At 38.0% G+C, this 16839-nt stretch overlaps 1 protein-coding gene across 6 annotated transcripts in view; it reads right to left on the bottom strand.

The window, feature by feature from the left end:
- Positions 1 to 16752, bottom strand: part of HYCC2 (hyccin PI4KA lipid kinase complex subunit 2) — a 73361-nt gene extending 56609 nt beyond the window's left edge. The window contains exons 1-5 of one of the 6 annotated variants that reach the window (XM_073807413.1): positions 16690 to 16751; positions 15851 to 15884; positions 5664 to 5767; positions 2870 to 2969; positions 1161 to 1318 (exon numbers count right to left, since the gene is read on the bottom strand). The gene's annotated coding sequence lies outside the window, so the exon portion shown is untranslated. Of the gene's footprint in view, positions 1 to 1160; positions 1319 to 2869; positions 2970 to 5663; positions 5768 to 15850; positions 16653 to 16689 lie in introns of those variants that run through there. The other 5 variants (XM_019939163.3, XM_073807411.1, XM_073807414.1 and 2 more) reach the window with 5 other exon arrangements.
- Positions 16753 to 16839: the final 87 nt, after the last annotated feature.

Here is a 16839-nt window from a genome sequence, read left to right as displayed (position 1 = left end):
CATGCACACCTTCACCCTAGGGATTCTGTGTGGACTGTTCCAGCCTGGAATGCTGTCCTACAATCACTATTTAAATAACTGGCTCCTTCCAATCCTGTTAATCTCAGCAGGCCTTTCTTGACCACTTTATCTAAATAGGAGCCCTTTCTCCCTTCTCCAGTATTTTCCATTCCAACATATATGGTTCATTTCCTTCCTAGGGCTTTGGATTTTATACCTTGTATATTAAACCTTATTGTCTATCTTTCCCATCAGGTCACAAATTCCATGAGAACAGGGTCCTTTTCTGTTCTGCTAGCATTTGAGGGCTCACTATGGACTCAATGCTAACAAGTATATTATGGTATCTAGACATATGACAGATACTTAATGTATATTCGTTGAATCAATGAACCACATAGCTTATATGACCTTGGACAAATCGCTTAAACCCTTTGGGCTTCAGGTCACTACAATGATAAATTACTTTCTAAATCTAAAATCCTATAAATATACTTTAGTACCTTCATTTGGAAAACAGAACAGTACTAGTTACAGAGAAATTTTTTAAATATATGTTTTCTAACTAGAATCAGCATCTTTTAGTATTTAGAGGTAGCTACAAACACAGTTATAAACATACTGCAAGCCCTCTTTTTATTTAAACAGACAATATGGAATTCTGAAAATCATTTCTTCTACTGTTACACCCATCCCATCATCTGATGTATAAAAGCTATATTTATTTATTTTATTTGTTTATTTATTTTAACATCTTTATTGGAGTATAATTGTTTTACAATGGTGTGTTAGTTTCTGCTTTAAAACAAAGTGAATCAGCTATACATATACATATATCCCCATATCTCCTCCCGCTTGCGTCTCCCTCCCACCCTCCCTATCCCATCCCTCTAGGTGGTCATAAGCACCGAGCTGATCTCCCTGTGCTATGCAGCTGCTTCCCACTAGCTATCTATTTTACATTTGTTAGTATATATAAGTCCATGCCACTCTCTCACTTCGCCCCAGCTTACCCTTCCCTGTCTCTATGTCCTCAAGTCCATTCTCTATGTCTGCGTCTTTATTCCTGCCCTACCCCTAGGTTCTTCAGAACCATTTTTTTTTTTTAGATTCCATTTATATGTGTTAGCATACAGTATTTGTTTCTCTTTCTGACTTACTTCACTCTGTATGACAGTCTCTAGGTCCATCCACCTCACTACAAATAACTCAATTTCGTTTCTTTTTATGGCTGAGTAATATTCCATTGTATATATGTGCCACATCTTCTTTATCCATTCATCTGTTGATGGACACTTAGGTTGCTTCCATGTCCTGGCTATTGTAAATAGAGCTGCAATGAACATTGTGGTACATGACTCTTTTTGAATTACAGTTTTCTCAGGGTATATGCCCAGTAGTGGGATTGCTGGGTCATATGGTAGTTCTATTTTTAGTTTAAAACCTATATTTAAAAGCAAAAGTCAAACTGATATTCTAGCATGCAGATCAATTCGGGCCCATATTGCCTCACTTCCAGAGTATGAAGCAAAATAAAGAGGATATCACAGAAAATGATTATCTTTTTGGTGACCATGGTAATGGCAACCTTTATTAGCAAGCCCTGAATAAAACATAATGAAAAAAATAATAAATTGCTGGAACATGATCTGAAAGAGGTCAATAACTACTTGCCAGGAAGCAAACTCACAGTACTTGCACAAGTAAGTTCTCCATTAACAACACTGGTAGAAATTGTGTCTTAGCTGATAGTCAGCATATATATTCTTTTTTAGGAATTGTCAATTTAGAGAGAAAAAGGATATAACAGGCAGTACAGCCTAATGGTTAAAGAAGACAGGCTCTTGCTCTAGACTGCCTGAGTTTGAATTCTACCTCCTTGACCTACAAGTTGTGTTTCCTTGGGAAAGTTACTTACCTAACCTGTGGCCTCAAATCCCTCATTTATAAAATGGGGATAATATAAGTACCTATGTCAAAGTTTTTTTTTTTTTTTAAAGATTAAATAAATTAACACATCAGTGAGCAAAATTATAACTGCTCTCAAGGGTTTCTAATGGACCAAAATTATTGTATAAACAAACCTATACAATGATCAAGCAACATATGACAGTAAAAAAATGGCTATGCTACTGAAAATTTTCAAACTAGACCAAAAACTATCTAGATATTTCAAGGTATAAATAAAAAACAAAGCACTTAACATGTGCTATTACTGTACTGTAAATACCAAATTCCCTAAGGAAAAAACAGAGCTGCACTGTCCAGTTAGTTTTAATTAATTAAAAAAAAATAAAATTTAAAAATCAATTCCTGGGAATTCCCTGGTGGGCCAGTGGTTAAGACTGCGTTTCCACTGCAGGAGGCCTGGGTTCAATCCCTGGTTGGGGAACTAAGATCCCATAAGCCGCGTGGCACAGCCAAAAAACTGAAAAAAAAAAAACTAACATTGTATTAAAAAAAAAATCAATTCCTTAGTTGCACTAGCCACATTTCAAGCACTTAGTAGCTACATGTGGCTAGTGTCTCCCATATTGGACAGCACAGATGTAGAACACAGACATTATCAAAGAAATTCTATGATCAGCACTGATCTAGATGTAGCTAGATAATACAATTATGCTGAATAAACTCAGTAATTCAAGAGCTGTAATATTTAGGTAACAAAAAAGTTAAAAGACACAACGATTAAAAAGGAAACACTTTCAAAAGTAAAATTCAAAGGCAATAATTAAGATGTGACTATTCTCCTAGGTAAAACTGCTTAATATATAGAAGCTACCCACAAAAAATTACCAAAAATTCTAACATGTCTGACTATGGGAACTTCATTCTTTACCCTTTACAAAGTTAAATTCTATAATTTTACCTCCGTTCTAAGATCAGTGTTCCAATGGAGGAGGTGGCACAGGAATGCGGCAGAGTTCAAGTGTGGAATTCATTTGTTGAGACTTAAATGTTTTCCAACTCTATAAAAAATGAAAACAAAAAACTGTGAAATAGTGAGAGAGAATATCCTCAAGAATGTAATATAAAGGAGAAAGAACAATTTTGAAAAGGCATTTATAATATAGTTTATCTAATTTTAAAAATAATTGGGATTATTTTAAAATTTTCTATAATAACTAGGCTATACTTATGTACCATTATCAAACCTATTTTAGAAGACATTAGATTTGGAAAAAAGAAGTCTGAGTTTTAGTTTCAAATTTACCATTAAATATCTGTAAAGACTTCGAGTAAGTTAAATTTTCTGGAGCCTCACCTGAAAAATCTACAAAAATAAGTACTTCCCAGCCAAAAATTCTGAGTCCAACTTTTGAAACATATTACAGTGATCGCACACACACATACACACACACACGCAACGATCATTAAAATTTTAATATGCACTATAAAATCAAGCTTAAATAAGTATCAATGGCTACATTATAATTTTGGATAAGTTTCACAGATTGAAAATTTTATCATTTTGAGAAAGAACATAGAAAATGCTGTTACTTGAACTTTTGGCACAAAAAATATTAAAAATCATTTTCAAATTGATAAAAGTATACTTTTCTCATAAAGTAATAACTATTATCATGTTCTTGTTGACCACATTATACTCTACTTCTTTGATTCAAAACTTATCACAACTTTAAAAGCTAAAACACCAAAAGAAAATTAGCATTTTAAAATATGTCCATTAACAAAACTTTTTTTTTTTTTTGCGGTACGTGGGCCTCTCACTGTTGTGGCCTCTCCCGTTGCGGAGCAACAGGCTCCGGACGCACAGGCTCAGCGTCCACAGCTCACGGGCCCAGCCGCTCCGCGGCATGTGGGATCTTCCCGGACCGGGGCACGAACCCGTGTCCCCTGCATCGGCAGGCGGACTCTCAACCACTGTGCCACCAGGGAAGCCCACAAAACATTTTTTAATACAAAGAATACTGCAATAATATTCTCTTGGAGTTAAACAACATTATCATTGTAAAGTCTCCAATGTTTTCCAAACTGAAGATGTGTCAGGACCTCCTACTCCAACCATCTCGTATATACTGGGCTATCGCATGGGATTTTTATTTCATGAGAAGTTCTGCAGTGGGGAAAAAACTTGAAAAGGACTAGCAAGTTTTCTCTGTTAGTCTCTGGAAAGATACACAAGAAATTGGTAACACTCTGGGAAGGGGCAGCTGGTGCCAAGGAGACTGTCTTTTTGTACCTTGGGAATTCGGAACCACCAAGACAATCACCAGATTTTGAAGCAGGCAGACTTGAGAGCTATGCTGGGAAGACTGTCTCTGACAGTCTTTCAAGGCTAAGGATACAGATACTAGGCTCTCAATTGAGGAAAAAGCCAAAACAAAACAAGGAAACTCAACAGGGCAAATAACAGGAAAACTGAGCCATTCAGAGTATGTTCTTTAACCACAACCAAAGTAACCTAGAGATCGTTAACAACAATTAATAAATAAAAACCTAAAAAACCCCCAACTACCTGGAAATTTTAAATTATACTTCTAAATAATCTATGGGTCAAAGAAGATATTAAAACCAAAATTAGGGACTTCCCTGGCAGCCCAGTGGTTAAGACTCCACACTCCCAATGCAGGGGGCACAGATTTGATCCCTGGTCGGAAAACTAAGATCCCACATGCTGCACAGCACAGCCAAAAAAACCAAAAAAACAACCAAAATTAGTAAAAATGCCGAACTCAGTGCTAAGAAAGATATGTTAAAGCTTGTGGGATGTAGCTGTAGCCTTATTTCATATGTAGAGAGTTCTTACTTTGCATGTATTAAGCAAAGACATAGTTCCTATATGCATTTAGGAGTTTCAGTTAACCTGGTACCTTACAAAGCTAAGATTGCCTATATTAGCAGAGAGGCTGAAAAAAAAAATCAGTGGTTTTATCTATTGACAGATATCTATCTCTGGAGGTCAGAGAGGATAGCAAATGAGTGAAACAGAAAACAAGCACACAATAGAGGGAAAAAAATCAACAAAGTCAAAAGTTGGTTTTTTGAAAAAAAAAAAAAAGTTGGTTCTTTGGAACTTCCCTGGTGGTCCAATGGTTAAGAATCCGCCTTCCAATGCAGTAGATGTGGGTTCGATCCCTGGTCAAGGAACTAAGATCCCACAGGCCACAGGGCAACTAAGCCTGTGCGCTCTAGAGCCTGAGCGCCACAACCAGAGAGAAGCCTGTGCGCACCGCAACAGAAGATCCTGCATGCCGCAACAAAGACCCCGCATGCCGCAACTAAGACCTGACGCAGCCAAATAAATTATAAAATATTTTTTAAAAAGTTGGTTCTTTGAAAAGATTAATAAAATTGACAAATCCCTAGCAATACTTATTAGAGAAAACACAAATTACTATGAAATTTTTTAGACATCAAAAAGACAAGAAGTTATGATAAACTTTATGCCAATAAATGTGACACTTGGCATGAAATGAACACATTTCTTGAAAAACACAAATAACCAACACCGAAAGATACAGAATATCCATACAGCATCATGGATATTAAAGAAATGTAATCTATCATTAAAAATCTTTCCATAAAGAAAATCTCAAGTGCAGATGGTTTCACCAGTGGATTTTTCCAAACAGTTAAGGAGGAAACACCACCAAGGTTGTACAAGTGTCACAGTCAATGATAAAATATTGAAAACTTACTTTCTGAGGTTGAAAACAAGAAAGAGGGACTTCACTAGAGGTCCAGTGGTTAAGACTCCACGCTTCCACTGCAGGGGGCGCTGGTTTGATCCCTGGTCAGGGAACTAATATCCCGCATGTCGCAGAGTGACGCCAAAAAAAAAAAAAAAAGAAGAAAGAGATAACCATTATCACCACTTCTATTCAACACTGTGCTGGAGGGCCTAGCTACTATAGCAAGTCAAGAAAAAGATATAAGAATAATAACCAGAAAAGAAAAAAGGTCATTATTTAGAGATGATATTATTAATAGACAATATAAATATGTACCAAGAAAATTCAGAAGATTCTACAGCATAATTATTAGAATTAATAAGTGAATTTATCTAGGTTTCTGGATAAAAGGCTAATATATAAAAATCAATTATATTTCTGTAAACTAGTGTTTTTTAAAAACACAACTTCAGGCTTCCCTGGTGCAGTGGTTAACAATTTGCCTGCCAATGCAGGGGACACGGGTTCCAGCCCTGGTCTGGGAAGATCCCATACGCCGTGGTGCAACTGAGCCCATGCACCACAACTACTGACTGTGCTCTAGAGCCCACGTGCCGCAACTACTGAAGCCCACGTGCCTAGAGCCCATACTCTGCAACAAGAGAAGCCACCACAATGAGAAGCCCACGCACCACAACGAAGAGTGGCCGCCACTCGCCGCAACCAGAGAAAAGACCACGCACAGCAGCGAAGACCCAACACAGCCGAAAACAATAAGTAAATAAAATAAAATAATCAAATAAATAAAGAAAATAAAAACACAACTTCCAACAGCATTTTTTTTAAAAAAGAAAGACATCTAACAAAAGATGTGCAAGACCACTACACTGAAAACAAGAAAACATTTTTGAGAGAATTTAAGGGTCTAAATAAATTGAAGGACATACCATGTTCACAGGTTGAAGACTCATAGTAAAAATGTCAATTCTCCCCCAATTGATTTCTAGTTTCAAAGCTACCATAATCAAAATCCCACTCTTCTCCTTTTAAAGAGAAATTGACAAGCCGATTCTGAAATCCCTAGGGAACTACAAGGAGCCAAGAATAGTCAAAGCAACCTTGAAAAACAAAAAAAATTGGAGGACTATACTGTAAAATATTAAGATCTGTTATAAAGCCATAGTAATTAGCTGTACAAGTATAGTAACTAAAACTTATCAATGAAAAAATAGAGCCTAGAAAGTCACACACAAATAAGACTACTTTATTTATGACAAAGGCAAATTGCAGTGCAGTTGGGAAAAGACATTCTTTTAAACAAAAGACGCTGGGTCAACTGGATATCCCTATAGAAAATAATGAGTGTATCACAATCTCTAACTTTACACAACTCAACAAAAGTAAATTCCAAATAGAATGCAGGTCTAAATGTGAAAGTAAACAAACAAAAAACCATAGCAAAACATCTTTATGTCCTTGAAGCAGGCAAATATTTTTTAAGCAAACACAAAAAGCACTAACCATAACCATAACAACAACAACAATAAATTGGACTGTATCAAACCTGTCATCAAAAGAAACTGAGAGTGAAAAGGCAAGCCAAAGACCAGAAGAAATCAACAATACCTACGCCCGATACCTAGAGAGAGATGTGACTGCTTGGTGGGAGGGTAGGGCAGGAAAACTGTAAAATCCATAACTTCTCCAGGACAGGGAGGACGTCTCAGATGTATCTGTATTCCCAGTTCCTGGGACAGGGCTTAGCACAGTTAGCACTTAGTTCATGACTATTGAGTGAAGGGCCTAACAGCAACAAGCAGTCAGTCAGCGGCAGACTCAGCTGAGGAGACAGGCAGCAAGTATGGTAAAGACTACTAGTTCCCATCCGATAGAGATCCACACCTCCACTCGCAATGATCTAGTCTATACAATCAGCTAAAGCCATTTCTGACCCTCACTTATAGCTAAGTATGGCCAAATGACTAAGTTCTGGTCAATGAGATCTGAGGAAATACCGTGTAGGGAATTCTAGAAAGGCTTCTTTCCTTCTTTTTTTTTTTTTTGTCATTCACATGTGGCTTGCAGGATCTTAATTCCCCAACCAGGGATTGAACTCGGGCTCACGGCAGTGAAAGCATGGAGTCCTAACCATTGGACTTCCAGGGAAGTCCCTAGAAAGTTTTCTTAAAAGATGGAAGGTATGCCCCTTTTGTCCTCTGCCTTTCTTCCTCCTTCCTTCTGCCTAGATCATGGATGGATATCCAGCAACCATTCTGTGATCTTCAGAATAGAAACCACATGCTAAGGATGGCAAAGGAAAGAGAGAAAGAGAATGGGTCCTTGACAAGTCTATGGAGTTGCTGTACCAGTCTTAGACTATTTCTGAATTTGTTTTTACAAGACAAAGAAATGAACTATTACCTTATTTAAGCAACGGTTATTTCTTATCTCTGTTTCTAGCAGCCAAACACTATTCCCACCTGATAAGGTAAGAAAGAGACTGCAGGAACAAATTTATGGTCTAAGATGCCAACAAGCCATCTCAGTTATGCTTCAATTTAATGCTAAGAATAAAGTGTTTAGGATATTCCACTGTAATTGGGGTGGTGGGGAGTGTAGGAAGCAAGACTGACCAAAGAATCTACTCTGTGAGGGTGCACCACCATTACAGTTCAGACAGCGGGGTGTTTATAATAGTTCAGTACACTGACAAGATTTCATAATGCAGTACTATAATTTCTTGCCAACAGTTGGGAGTTATGTTCTAGAAAAGTAATGTGGCTTACTGTGACTGGCCAAAACCAAATTATAGGAAAATGAGAGGTTAGGAAAAATAAACAGTTTAATGGAAGATGTTAAATCAGCTGTTTAAACCTGTTCAAATAAAAACCCAGTGAACTTTATACAGATGAACCTCCTTCAAGTTTTCAGGAAACACTACTGTAGCACAACAGTTAGATAAGGCTGATTCTCCCACATATTATGCACATTATTCTACTTCATGAAGATTTTGAACCTGTCCTTCTTGGCTTGCTATCTAATGTCTTTGGTACTTGTGTTTTTACTTTTGTTAGATCTCAGCAAACATTTTCAAATTTTTATAGTGACTGTGCCACTTTTTGGACTGTTGTTCATCCTTACATTAAGAAAACAGAAAATAATCTGATCTCGCTGTGGACTATTGTTATAGACTGAATTTTTGTGTCTCCCCAAAATATACTGAAATGCTAACCCCCAGTGTGATGGTATTAGGAGGTGGGGCCTTTGGGAGGTGATTAGGTCATGAGGGTAGTGCTCTCATGAATGGGATTAGTGTCCTTATAAAAGAGATCCCCAGAGAGCTCTCTCACATGTTATAACACAATGAAAATGTAGCCATCTAGGAAATAGGAAGTGGGTCCCTAGTTGACACAAAATTTTCTGGCACCTTGATCTTGGACTTCCCAAGTTCAAGAACTGTGAGAAATAGAAGTTTGTTGTTTAAACCACCCAGTCTATGGTACTTTATTATAGCAGCCTAAATTGTCTGCGACAAAGGTCCTTTTCCATTTTTCCACTCCCTTGAATTTGGGCTAGCTTGGTGAGTTGCTTTGATCATTAGAATATGGTGGAAGGGCTGTTATACAATTTCAAAGCCTAATCCTCAAAGAGGTCTTGCAGCCTTACAGCTTCCACCTTCACCTTTATAGAATGCTACCCTGAGAATGCCATGTAAGGATGCCAGACTAGCCCACCAGATGAGAAGTCACACTGAGAAGAACTGAAGCACCTTAATGGACAGCCAGCACCATGTGCAAACATGTGGGTGGAGACATCTTGGACCTTCTAACTCAGTCAACCCTCCAGGTGGATTCAGCTACATGAGACAGCCAAGTGAAACCAATAAAGGAACAACTTAGCCAACCTACAGAATCATGAAAAATAACAATAAATCTTTTTGCCCTGAGTCATTTAATTTTGCAGTAGTGTTTCAGGCAGCAATATCAAATAAACTTTAAGATAACACTTAAAATAACAGTTTCTTGAAGGTGAGAACAATCGCTTTAGATTTTTCTGTTTTTATCTTTAATTCATATGTTATAGCACCCTGGAAGCTATGCCGACTCCAATGCTGCTTTCCACTATGATTGAAAAAAAAGAAATTAATGTATGAAAATACAATGGGGAGCCATTAAAAAATTTTGTATGAAGTAATATGTAATAGGCACTTTAGAAAGAGAACTCTGGTTACACTGTAGAGTGGACCACAGGGAGGAAAGACCTGTGAGGGCAGAGTGACCAATATGAATACTGCTGGAATAGTCCTAGGGAGAGGCTTAGTAAGAGGTTAGAAGGCTAGACTATCATTACTACTGCTGCTGCTGCTACTATTATTTGCATTATATATTTATTTTATTTGTTTTAATAGAATGTCACCTTGGTGACTTTTTTAAAATTTTTTATTTTTATTGAAGTATAATTGATTTACAAAGTTGTGTTAGTTTCAGGTATACAGCAAAGTTATTCAGTTTATATGTGTGTGTGTATATATACATATATATATATTCTTTTTCAGATTTTTTCCATTATATGTTATTACAAGATATGGAGTATAGTTCCCCATGCTATACAGTAGGTTCTTGTTGGTTATCTATTTTATATATAGTAGAGGTATTATGTATTTATGATGAACCAAGCAAGTACTATAACTAGAACCTCATATGTATTTGCTCATTTAATCCTTAATACAACCCTTTTTAAAAACTTTTTATTTCAAAATAATTACAGACTCATAAGAAGTTCCCAGACTACATGCCAGGAGGTCCCATGTATCCTTTGCCCAGTTTCCCCCAATCGTTAACATCTTGCATAAATACAGTAAAATATCAGGAAACTGACATTGGTATAGTCCACAAAGGGTTACTCAGATATCACCAGTTTTACAAGCACTCATTTGTCTGTGCATGTGTGTGTAGTTTTATACAATTTTATAACAGATGTAGATAATGTGTAACTACCATCACAATTAAGATATAGAACTGTTCTATCACCGAGAGGCTCCCTTGTAGCCACCCACTCCCTTCTCCCTGATCCTTAACTCCTGGCAAACACTACTCTGCTCTTCATCTCTATAATTTTGATATTTCAAGAGCGCTATATAGAGGAAATCATACAGTATGTAACCTTTTGAGAGTGGCTTTTTTCACTTCAGATCCATCTTAGTTGTTACATGTATCAACAGCTCATTCTTTTTATTGCTGCATAGTATAAACGTGCCAGTTTGTTTAACCATTCACCTGTTGAAGAACATTTGGGTTGTTTCCAGTTTTTGACTATTAGGAATGAAACTGCTATGAACATTCAGGTACAGGTTTTTGTGTGAATGTAAGTTTCAATTTCTCTGGAATAAATGCTCAATAGTGCAACTGCTGGACTGTACAACTCTGTTTTTAAAGAAACTGAAGCTATAAATGGCGGAGCTGGGATTCTAATCTAGATATCTGCCTCTAGGTCCTAACTCTTCACACAATTTCCAGTGGTTGTAGAAATTGAGAGAAGTAAATACAAAGGTAGAGTCAACAGAATACAGCATCGCTCAGATGAGGGGTATATGAATAAAGTGTCAAAGATAACACCAGGTTCCAGCTTCAGCACATTAGACAGATGACAAAATACGAATTCACTTTTATATATACTGTATTTGAGGTATCTGTAGGTCATCCTCAACTAGCAGGCAATTAGATTTATAGAATAGGAACCAGAGATTAAGAAAAAGCTCTGGATTAGAGATTGATTTGAGTAAATAACATCAGACGGACAGGGTACAGAACGACAAAGAGATTTGACAACAGAACCGTGAAGAACAGAAACATTCATTTCCTCTAGTTTTTTTACCACAAACAATAAAACAGCAGGTACTGTGACAGACTGCAAATTCATATTAACTTTAGATATTATAGCACATCATGTCTACCATATGAGTTTTACAATCATAGTATAAAGTATAAAGGGAGTAATATATGCTCCCCTCCCCACTCCCTTTTTCATTTAAAAAGAAAGAACTACAAAAGGAATACCTGCTGATTAAAAAGCCTTAATACTACTCCGTATGATACTATAGTGATTATATGTCATTATACGTTTGTCCAAACCCATACAATGTACAACACCAACACTGAACCCTAATGCAGACTATGAACTTTGGGTGATAATGTGTCAACGTAGGCTATTCAATTGTGACAAATGTACTATTCTGTGGGAGATATTAATAATGGGGGGGTCTATGCATATGTGAGAGGGTTTATGGGAAATCTCTGTCCTTTCTACTCAATTTTGCTGTGAACCTAAAACCGCTCTAAAACGTCCAGTAAACAAACAAACAAAAACAATTAAGCCTCAGTATAAAAGAATATGTAAAAAGCATAAGTTTCACTCCCCGCTCAGCATCCAACTCCCTCCACCCATTTTTCAAAAAAATACATGGGGAAAGGAATTCAAGGAGGTAAACTGACAAATCTTAGTAGCTAAATAAGAAGCAAGCAATATCAAGAGTCAAGGGATAGGGACATCACGGGTGGCACTGTGATTAAGAATCTGCCTGCCAATGAAGGAGACACGGGTTCAAGCCCTGGTCCAGGAAGACCCCACATGCCACGGAGCAACTAAGCCCGTGCACCACAACTACTGAGCCTGCACTCTAGAGCCTGCAAGCCACAAGTACTGAGCCCGCGAGCCACAACTACTGAGCCTGTGTGCCACAACTACTGAAGCCGGTGCGCCTAGAGCCCGTGCTCCACAACGAGAAGCCACTGCAATGAGAAGCCTGCGCACCGCAATGAAGAGTAGCCCCCACTTGCCACAACTAGAGAAAACCCATGCAAATAAATAAATAAGGGCTTCTCTGGTGGTGCAGTGGTTGAGAGTCCGCCTGCCGATGCAGGGGACACGGGTTTGTGCCCCGGTCCGGGAAGATCCCACATGCCGCGGAGCGGCTGGGCCTGTGAGCCATGGCCACTGAGCCTGCGTGTCCGGAGCCTGTGCTCTGCAACGGGAGAGGCCACAACAGTGAGAGGCCCGCGTACCGCAAAAAGTAAGTAAGTAAATAAATAAATAAATAAAATTGAAGGAAAAAAAAAGAGTCAACGGATAATGTCAATTATACCTCAATGAAAAAAAGCCAAGGATTCCTAATGACAAAAGTGATAGATAAGTTTGATTCTAACCTTTTTTGAAGTTCAGTTTTTGGAATAGAACAAAATAACTATTATGTAATCCATGCTTTGCCATTTAACAATTTAAGTACCACTTACCATATATATATATATATATATATTTTTTTTTTGCGGAACACGGGCCTCTCACTGTTGTGGCCTCTCCCATTGCGGAGCACAGGCTCTGGACGCGCAGGCTCAGTGGCCATGGCTCACGGGCCCAGCCGCTCCGCGGCACGTGGGATCCTCCCGGACCGGGGCATGGACCCGTGTCCCCTGCAGCAGCAGGCGGACTCCCAACCACTGTGCCACCAGGGAAGCCCCCACTTACCATATTTTATGACCACATTTTTGGCAGCTGTATTTCAAACTTAGAAAGAACTATAATCCCATAAGTAATCAAAGTCACACCCTTAATATATTACATAATTGAGTTTTTTACTCCTTTCTCCAAAATTAAAGTCTACTCATTTACTTTTTCTCGTAATTGTCTCCATGGCAGACAAATACCCAAACAGAAAGTCTAGGATTCATAAGAATGAACCATGAATTTCTAAACAAGACCTGTGTCAAAGTCAACACATTCACAATTTCAAGTTTTAATATATATTATTTGTTTACAAAAAGATAAATGTATACCTTCATCATATCATAGCAATATTGCAAAAAAACCCTTTTATCAAGAAAATTTCCAATTCTTATTTTCCAATTCTAGTTTAATTTAGTACTAGATAGCTTTCAGAGACATTGAGAGAACAGGTACAAGTAAATATCTGTGCAAAGCACAGGTCTGAATTATGAAAGAAATTAGCTTGGTTTATGTAAAGCAGCTAAGTGCCAAGTAAAAAGTAATCCCAACCAAAACATTCAGCACAATTTTTATTTCTGGCAACTTTAGCTCCTGGTTAGAAAATCCATCATCTCAGCTATGACATTAAATGGTGAAAATTTATTGAGCTATAATATATTGATAGATTTAGAAGCCCTTTTTCTCAAGCTAAAACTACTGTTCTGGTTCACACCACAGTGTGAGAGCCTTGAATTAGATCAATGATTCTCAAGTAGAAGCCCATTATAAACCATATCATCCAGGGAATTTTTTTTCCTTCAAAATATATCTGCCTCCCTTCATATTCCCCCTACCACTAAGATTCCACAGGTAAGTGGAGATGATATAATAGATATGCATGTGTGCCTTTTTTTTTTAACTCCTAGATTATTCTGATATACATGGAACTCTCTCAGAGTTACTCACTTTTATGGAGAATGCCTGAATTAGGTCCAACTCTATTTTTTAACATTGTATCAACAGCAGGCAAAAGGAGCAGAGCTACATAGTGATAAGAGCACAGTAGAAAGCTCTGCAGGTAAGGGGCTGTACTAATAGCAGCCGTAATCTTTCTGTGCCAGCTCCCTCCAGAATCCATTATATATTTTAGACAATGACAAATGTTCAGTTCATCATCCTGAGAAAAGCACACTGTCTACCAGTCAGATAAAAATGTAAAAAGAAGCTATTTGGGACATCAAAAAAACTAAGCCACAGAAAAAGAAAGACAAAAATTCCTCTATTCTTTAAAAGAACATAACAAAGCATTAAAAGAAAAATAACAAAGTATTATTTTGTGCAGCTGTTAATTTGTTTGGAGACTTTCTGCTCATGTTTTATCATTTTAGTTTTTCATTATGTACCATTGATTTTTCTATTACAAAATTCAGTGAAGCTGAAAATCTTAACCATTCTAGAACCTAATAAACTACAATTAGATGAAAAAACTGTATTAAAAAACAATCAAACAATCCTAAATCCATATCGCATGTCAAGATAGCTTAAGAGTTGGATTAAAAAACAAGCTTTCAAAGCCCATTTTAGGGCAAACAATTATACTTCTTTACAGTCATTGTTTCAAATTCCTTATAAACAATACTGAAATGTATCAGAAAAGAGAATTTCTAATGATGTATAAATAATCAGCCAATTATTATTATATTCTAATTTGGACTAGCATTCCTTAAATCACTTGGTAATTTCCTACTCAATGTTCAACTTTATTGCATTCTACAAGGACACCTACTGGCCGTTCAAAATCAGCCATTAGTTCTCTAAGACAACTCTAGTAGGCTGGTTACATAATAAGAAGAAACACATACATACACACACAGAGACACATATACCCTACATGAAAGCAGAGATTTGTTCACAGGTACTCACACTACAGAACTGCACCTAAAACAGAAGCAGAACTGTTCTTTGGACTGAGAGTATTATTCTTGCCAAAAGATAAAACGACCAAGAATGAAACACCAAGTATCAAAATTTTTATCTGAAACACTGATAAATATCTCAGTATGCTAAACATTTCAGAACAAACTCTAATGATCCAGCTCTCTTTACCAAATGACATATAGAAAAAAATTTTTTTTTCAATTTAGTTTCTGGGATACACTAATATAAATTATCAATAATAGAAAAAAATCACATTTTAGAAAGTTTTTCTGACATGCAGTATTAAAATAAGCTCAGGAAAATGATACACTTGTTAATAAATACTACATGAGTCTTTATCTTCTAAGCTAAAGGCAACATTTCAATCAGCTCACATTTTAGAAATTTATAACACTTCCTTTAAAACTGCTTTCCAGTGAGCTATAAAATCAAGTTTTTAATGTAGTCTGTCATTCCATAATACACACTGAATGGAATTCCTATTTTAATTCTGTATTTCATTGCGCAAATAATGAATTATAAAAACTTAGAAAAAACATGATAATCTACAATTAATTATGTCTGTAAATACATTTTACCTCTACCGGAGAGGTTCAAAGAACATACTTTTTAAATCTAAGAAATAAATAATTCAAACTGGTTTCTCAGACTCATAGAGCAAATTTCTTAAAAAGACGACTCTCCCTCCACCAAAACCAGACCACCACATAATTTTCACAGTCTCTAACATCCACAATATTTAGGGGGTAAAAAAATCTACCAACTAATTTTCTAGTCATTTTCCAACTTGCACTTACCTCCTACTATAGATTTTTGAGGGTCTCCACTTCCCTGAAGATTAAAAGAAAAAAAAAAAGATTTGTAGTCAGCCTTGACCATCAAAACAAATAAATTCACGAACTACAAAACGTGAACCTGGCCACGCTCATCTCAGACTAACACATCTCTCAACCCAAGTCCATATGTGGGATAAGCTCTTCGTGACTACTCTATCCTTCATGCTTCTTCGCCCACAGAGCCGGCCGGGGTACAAAACAGTCAAACAAACGAAAAAACTATCCTCACACATCAAGAGGTTGCAAGACCTCCGTTTCCAGGAGGGGCAACCTGATTGTTTGGGTAAATAACGGTCAAGGATTACATAATATACAGCTACGAAGACTTTCAACGATCTGGCCGCCAATAAATATCTTTCTTCTCCGCTTCCTCCGTTCCCACCCTGAGAAACGGCCCTAAGAAGAAGCAAGCCCTAGGATTTCTCTCAGGTGCCTGCAATGCCGCGCGTCCTCTTTTCTCTCGGAGCTCCGTGCAAGGAATTCTTCCAGCCCTCACGACGCCGTCTTGCTCCGGCCTCTCTCCCGTCTCCGCCGGCGCCACCGCAGCCCCCCACGCCTGAGGCCCCTACGTCGCCCGGCAGGGCTCAGCCTCCACCCGCCTCGGCTGTCTTCTCCTCACGACCCTCCCAAGCTGCTAGCTGGTCTCCTAGAGGTTCCGAAACCACCAACACCCAACACTCTGGCTACCGCCTTCCCAGACCACCCTCGTCAGATCCCCTCTATAGTTCCTGTAGCCGGAGAAGAAGAAAATCCCTCCTATCTGGCACTCCACGTCCCCCAGAGACAGCGCCGCTGCCCACCTGTCACCCCTCTGCCTCTGGCTTCTTACCGCCACCGCCTCCCGCAGCAGCCTGCCAACTGCAGCGCAACAACCGGCCCTCCCATTGGGTGAGTCCACGCTCCAACAACAGCACCGCTGATTGGCAGCAGTATGCCCGCGGCCCTCCCCC

The sequence above is a fragment of the Tursiops truncatus genome, chromosome 7 (genome assembly GCF_011762595.2).
Source record: "Tursiops truncatus isolate mTurTru1 chromosome 7, mTurTru1.mat.Y, whole genome shotgun sequence".
NCBI classification, from domain to species: domain Eukaryota; kingdom Metazoa; phylum Chordata; class Mammalia; order Artiodactyla; family Delphinidae; genus Tursiops; species Tursiops truncatus.
Note: the sequence above shows the minus strand (reverse complement) of the source record. Positions and strands in the feature narration are given on the sequence as shown.